Source organism: Bos javanicus, chromosome 20, assembly GCF_032452875.1.
Source record: "Bos javanicus breed banteng chromosome 20, ARS-OSU_banteng_1.0, whole genome shotgun sequence".
Taxonomy (NCBI): domain Eukaryota; kingdom Metazoa; phylum Chordata; class Mammalia; order Artiodactyla; family Bovidae; genus Bos; species Bos javanicus.
Window position 1 is genome coordinate 28,508,203 of NC_083887.1, and position 6,055 is coordinate 28,514,257.

A 6,055-nucleotide genomic window follows, 5' to 3' on the forward strand; every position below is an offset into this window, starting at 1 on the left:
CCTGCATTCCTTCTGTTTTAGTTTTTGAACTATTAATATCCCATCGTTGATCACCTCCCCTCTGTTGTCTCTGTTTAATCTTTATTTGGATGTTGAGACTCTTGGACTAATCATTTAATATTCTTTTTCTTTCCATTCTTACAGTAATCTTTGTCCTTCTGCTCCACTTTCTACAAGATTTCTCTTAACTTTATTTTCCAAAACTTCTTTCATTTTTTTCTATTGTGTTTTAAAATCTGATATCGTTTTTCTTTTCTGAATGTTCATTTGCATTTGTTCATTTTTTTCATAGATGTAATATTGTCTCAATATGAGGGGTTTGATGATATTTTTCTATTAAAATTTCTCTCTCTCTCTCTCTATATATATAGCTTATAAACCGTGCTTTTTCTGTTCTGGCTTCTCTTCCATATTAAATATTTCCCTGAGTGTTTGGCAACCTGGTAGTTGTTTATTTTTGTTTAAAATTGTGGGAATATAAATTTATTTTAATCCCTGTGAGTGTATGGGACTTCTTTGACTTTAAACTTTACTTGACGATGGTTTTAAATAATATGTTTTGAGGGATCCTTGGGCTGGTCAAATATACTTGAAAATATTCTTTCCATCTCCTATCTGTAAAGTAAATGTAACAGCTCCTTAGTTAATGGTTTCCAGTGTTCAATATTCAGTATGTGTGTAGACACTGACCCTTTTATTTTCAGTAAAATACTATGTGACCAACTCTATGGAGGCAAAATCAAATTGTATAGTCACACTGAGCCCCGAGAAGAGACCTGTACTTGATTTCATCATCTACTATAATCATCTTGAAATTGTAAGTTTTGAATCATAGACCCCCTAAGTTATGTATCCAGTCCTGGGTATCTATATCCTCAAGTCTGCAGATTCAAGGCCAAAGACCCTCAGTTTTATCCTCTCCAATTCTCTTTAAGGGTAGAAGAAGGGCATTTGCCTAACAACATATGATACAAGTGGGCATCTAGGGATCTAACTGTTTCTAAGTTGGACTTCACAGAATTCACTAGCCCTGCCTTTTAGCCTCCATCCCCCTTCCTCATAAAGTAGCTGTGCCTAAATATAGCTTTCCACTGGCACCAAGGCCACAGCCTACTGGAAGCTGATTTTTGTCTGCCACTCCTATATGTGGCCAGCAATCCAAATTCAGAATGTCTGTTGATAAGCACTCTTTATCAACAGTGAGGTAGGGTCTTCCCTCTGACTGCCAATCCTATATTGTGTGACCAGTGGAGAACCCTGGCCCTAGAATAGCTCTCTGTGTGATAAGGAGAGGTATTGGAGGACCTGTGCCTGTCTTTCTGCTCATCACATACTTTGTGCTTTGCCAATAAAATCTGTTTCTTAACCCACTAGACTGACTTGGTAGCAGCTTCAATAAGGCACAGCCCCAAATGGATGCATTCGATACTGTGAGGGAACAAAATCTGCCACCTCAAAATGTGGCTCTTTGGAATAAGGATTGATTTAGGCTGTTTTCTTTTTTTAAATTCTTATTTCCTACTATTGACCATTACCTGCTTTTAAATTTTATTTATTTATTTGACCATACATCATGTGGGATCTTAGTTCCCTGATCAGGGATGAAACCCACACTCCCTGCAGTAGAAGCCTGGAATCTTAACCACTAGACAGCCAGGGAAGACCATAGGCTAGCTATTTTCAAGAAACAGAAGACTTAAAAAGTTGTTCCTTTTACCTCCCCCTTAACTACCTAACAGACTTTATATAGAGGGTCTGTTCCCGGAATAGAGCTATCATTAGCTCTATCTGCAAAGAATCTGGGCTAGGTGTGTTGCAGACTCAGCAAGGCCCGGAGAAAAGAGCCCTCTTTGTTTACTATTGTGTCTGGTCCAGACAATATTTATTTACCAAATATTTGCTTTCCCATTTCCGTGTCAGTTGCCTTCTTCCCCTTTGCAGTCCCAAAGCAAGGGTTTTGGCCATTTTGGATAGTTATTTAGCTTTCCTGGGTCTCTCCCATGTATACATGTTATTAAGCTTTTGATTTTCTCCTGTTAATCTAGCTCAAATTAATTTAATTCTTAGACCAGCCAGAAAATCCTAGGAAGGCAGAAAAAAAATTTTTTTCCTCCCTGATAGCACAAAACTAGAAAAAAAAAAAAACACTTTTTTGAAACCTATAATAATAGTCATAGCAACAAACATTCACATATTTTGTTTTGTCATTTGCAGTGCTGCCAAGACTGTTATTTTCACCTTTACAACACTGGCAGACATGTATTATCTCCCTATTTTATAGGAAAAGAAACTGAAGCTTGGAGCAGTTAAGTGATGTACCCAAATTTACAAAAAGTTTAAGTGGTAATGCTCGGTCTCAAAACCGCTGCCTCCAAACATCCTCTTAACCAGTATGAACATGCAAGACTGTCTCCACAGGCTGAGTTTGCTCTTTTTTAATATTTTAAAAATATTAAATCCATTGTTTATAAGTTATTCATTGAGGAAAGCTAATCCTCCTGTCTTTCCCTCTATGTCAAGAGCGCCTTAAATAATACCTAAGTTTATTAACTACACATTTTCCTTAGCAACCATTAATCTTCCAGAATGACTACAAAGCTGCTTTGTATCAGAACGAAAATCAGGGTAATGATTTATTTATTTATTTCTCATACCATGTCATCAAAAACACATTTATAGAGCACCTAGGAGGTTGTAAACACTAAGACATGGTATGCTTTTTTGGCGACAGTTTAATGAAAAAGTGAGGGCAATACTAAAGTTAAAACGTACATGGGTGCTCAGTCATATATGACTCTGTGACCCCATGAACTGTAGCTTCTCTGTGACCCCATGAACACGCCAGGCTTCTCTGTCCAGGGGATTTTTTTCAGGCAAGAATACTGACTGGAGTGGGTTGTCATTTCCTTCTCCAAGAGATCTTCCCAACCTGTGTCCTGCATTGCAGGCCAATTCTTTACCTCTATTCTTTACATAGAGGTAACCTGAGGACAGCAGCACAAATGGCCAAATATCTAATTGTTGAGATCAAGCAGCTTTATTTAACTTGTCAATCTTATTCTTTTTTTAATTTATCAAAACTGTTAAAATATCATGGGAAATAATATATTGGCTCTATTTTGAAATAAAAGTCTCTGAATAAAATCAAATGTTTGGATAAAAATTGAGACATTTAAATCATTTATAGTGGAAAATGTCCTCTCTCACCATCCCCTCCTTCACCTCTCACTTCTATTACAAAGGCTGAAATGAAATTTTCTGCATCAGGCTTTGACATCTTTGATTTTGCCTTCTGTAAATTGCTTTATCTCTAAAATGTGAACTTGAACTAGATCTCTTTGAGAATCAGTCCAGCTGTGAAATCTTTACTTCCATTAGGCTAAATAATCAGATTATTGGGTATATTCAGGTTATTTAATTTTCCTTTCTCATTCATGTGTGTGGTTAGCCCTCTTCCCAATAGTTTTAATTAAACAGTGTCACTTGTTTGAGCTTGCTTGAAATATGAGAAACAGGAATATTAAACAGATAAACGAATAATTCATTTAAATGAGTGGATAACTTAATTGCCCCAAACACAGAGGCAAAATGAAATTCTAAAATAAAAGATGTTTGGATATGACAGGAAGATGAGTCATAACTGTTCAGTTTATAAATGCATCAAAAATTCAAGATAAAGAGAGAAAGCAAAACAATACTAGAATAAATCACACTTTTATATTTTTCTTAAAATAAGGAAGGCTTTTCTATATGTGACAGAAGCAAAAGCCATTTTTTGAAAGATTAATTAATCTGAATGCATAATACATAATTGTTGGTGATAAAGTCATAAGACAAAAAAGGTATACTGAGAAAAGTTACCACCAAAACAAAGTTGACAGTGACAAGTGACCTGAGCAGGTTTGGTTTCTTCTGAGGCTTCCTTCCTTGACCCTGTAGATGGCCATCTTTGCTCTGTGTCCTCACATGGCCTTTTCTCTCTCTGTACATCCTTTTTTGTCTCTTCCATAATCTTGGATTATGTCCAAGATTAGACATATTAGATTCTGAGCCTGTCCATATGACCTCATTTGACCTTGCTATTCAGTCGCTAAGCCATGCCCGACTCATTGCAATCTCATGGACTGTAGCACACCAGACTTCTCTGTCCTCCACTAACTCCTGGAGTTTGCTCAGATTCCTGTCCAGTAAGTCAGTAATCATCTCCAAATACACTCACACTCAAGGATGCTGGCAGGTTAGAACTTCAGTATACAAATTTTGAGGGAACACAGTTCAGTCCATAACACTTTGATCTGGCAAAGATATCCTTTTCCCTCTCAACTTACTCCTGGTGCCAAGTGATAATAGCGTATCAAGACTCAGTCTATCCCTCCTCACCTTTACGTTGGGATGTCCAGAGTTGCCTCAGTCAATACAGGGTGAGTCCCACAGTAAAAGCTCTGTATACCTTTAAGTCATTTCTAGACTGGGTGGCTAGCAATAACTTGTTTCTATGCTAAAGGGATCACAAAACACAAAATTCTATTCGAATAAATCTCAAGTTGCTGTGGCCAGCGCAGCAGGTAGGGATTGAAAGTGGTCAACGCGCAGTTTGGGAAACAGAAACTAGAGACAGAATTAAAGTTTTAAAGATGGGACCAGGGGACTCAAGACCTCTTGGATCAAGAGCCCCGTTCCTCAGAGCCACATCACTTTTATTTAGAGTCTGGGCAAGCAGAAAGTATTTGTTGTGCTATGATGAAGTCAGCCTCCTGTGTTCTCTGTCACATCTCCCATTTTATTGATTACTTCAAATTATCTTTGTTGTTTTCTTGTACAAGGGGTATCACCTAGCTGGATGTCATAGACCTGCATATGCCTTGGGAAAATATCTTGGTGTGTGCACAGGCAGCATTCTGAACTTGCTCTGACCTGGCATTCCAAGGTCCACCCTATGTTTTTCCTTAGCTTAGCAGGGCATAACAACCCCAACTGATCAACCCGATGTACTTTTATTTGGGTTATGCTGTATTGCTATATTTTGCTTTTATTTTTTTCCCATGGTGATTTTCTCACGGCTTAGTCAGAGCAACAGGAGGCTGACTATTAACCTCTGCCTATCCCCCTTTTTGCTTTTGTACCAGAAGATATGTTGATCTCGCAACTTCTTTCTTCATTAGTTCTTGGAGGGTTTTCACATGCATCTGAGGACTAAAGAAGATTATAGTGAAACAGCAGAACATAGCTAGTGTTCCAGTGAAACCACCTCTGATGCTTTTGATCCACTTGAGAGGACTCAATGAGTTAAGGCCCTCTGATATTCCTTGAAGTGTATCTGTACCTGGTAATAGTCTAAGAGAAGCATGCTGTATGCCAATGACTTTTGCTTGTAGCTTTTTAATATTTAGAGTAAAGTTGTCAGTTGTATGGTCCTGCAAGTGCCATTTAACTTTTTCCCAGGAGTGTTCAGATGGTTATACTCCTGGGGGGTCACACAAAAAGTAGTAATATTCCAGTCACTCTTTAAATGTATTTGTAATTTAAGATTTTGCACTTCTTCTCCTACGAGTAGCACTGCATTTTCTGAATCCACCAACCTGTTGTTAATCTCCTCGTCTATATGAGTTTTGGCTCCCCAAGCAGAACTGGCATTTTTTTTTGTGCCACTCCTGCACAAAGGTGGTGGTTTGTACCGACTGATGGAGAGCTATTCCTGCCATTGCTGCTGTGGTGGTGATGGCAATAATGCCCATTATGGTGGCAATAAGGAGCCCAATAAAATGCTTGGAACTTTGCAAAATAGTATTTAGTACTGTGAGCAAAGTATGCATGTCAGGGGAGAGTTCTCAAGGCCTATTTTGAGTTAATGGGAGCCAAACTCCTAAATGTCTATGCAAAATCACATAGGCATGAGTGAGTGATAGTTGCTCAGTCATGCCTGACTCTTTGCAACCCCATGGACTGTAGGCTGCCAGGATCCTCTGTCCATGGATTCTCCAGACAAGATTACTGGAGTGGGTTGCCATTTCCTTCTCCACACATAGGAATGATTAGAGTTCAATAAAGAACTGTT

General features: G+C 38.3%; 1 protein-coding gene across 1 annotated transcript in view; it reads left to right on the top strand.

Moving 5' to 3' along the window:
• Window positions 1-6,055, top strand: part of EMB (embigin) — a 167,291-nt gene that overhangs the window by 34,505 nt on the left and 126,731 nt on the right. The window lies entirely within an intron of this gene.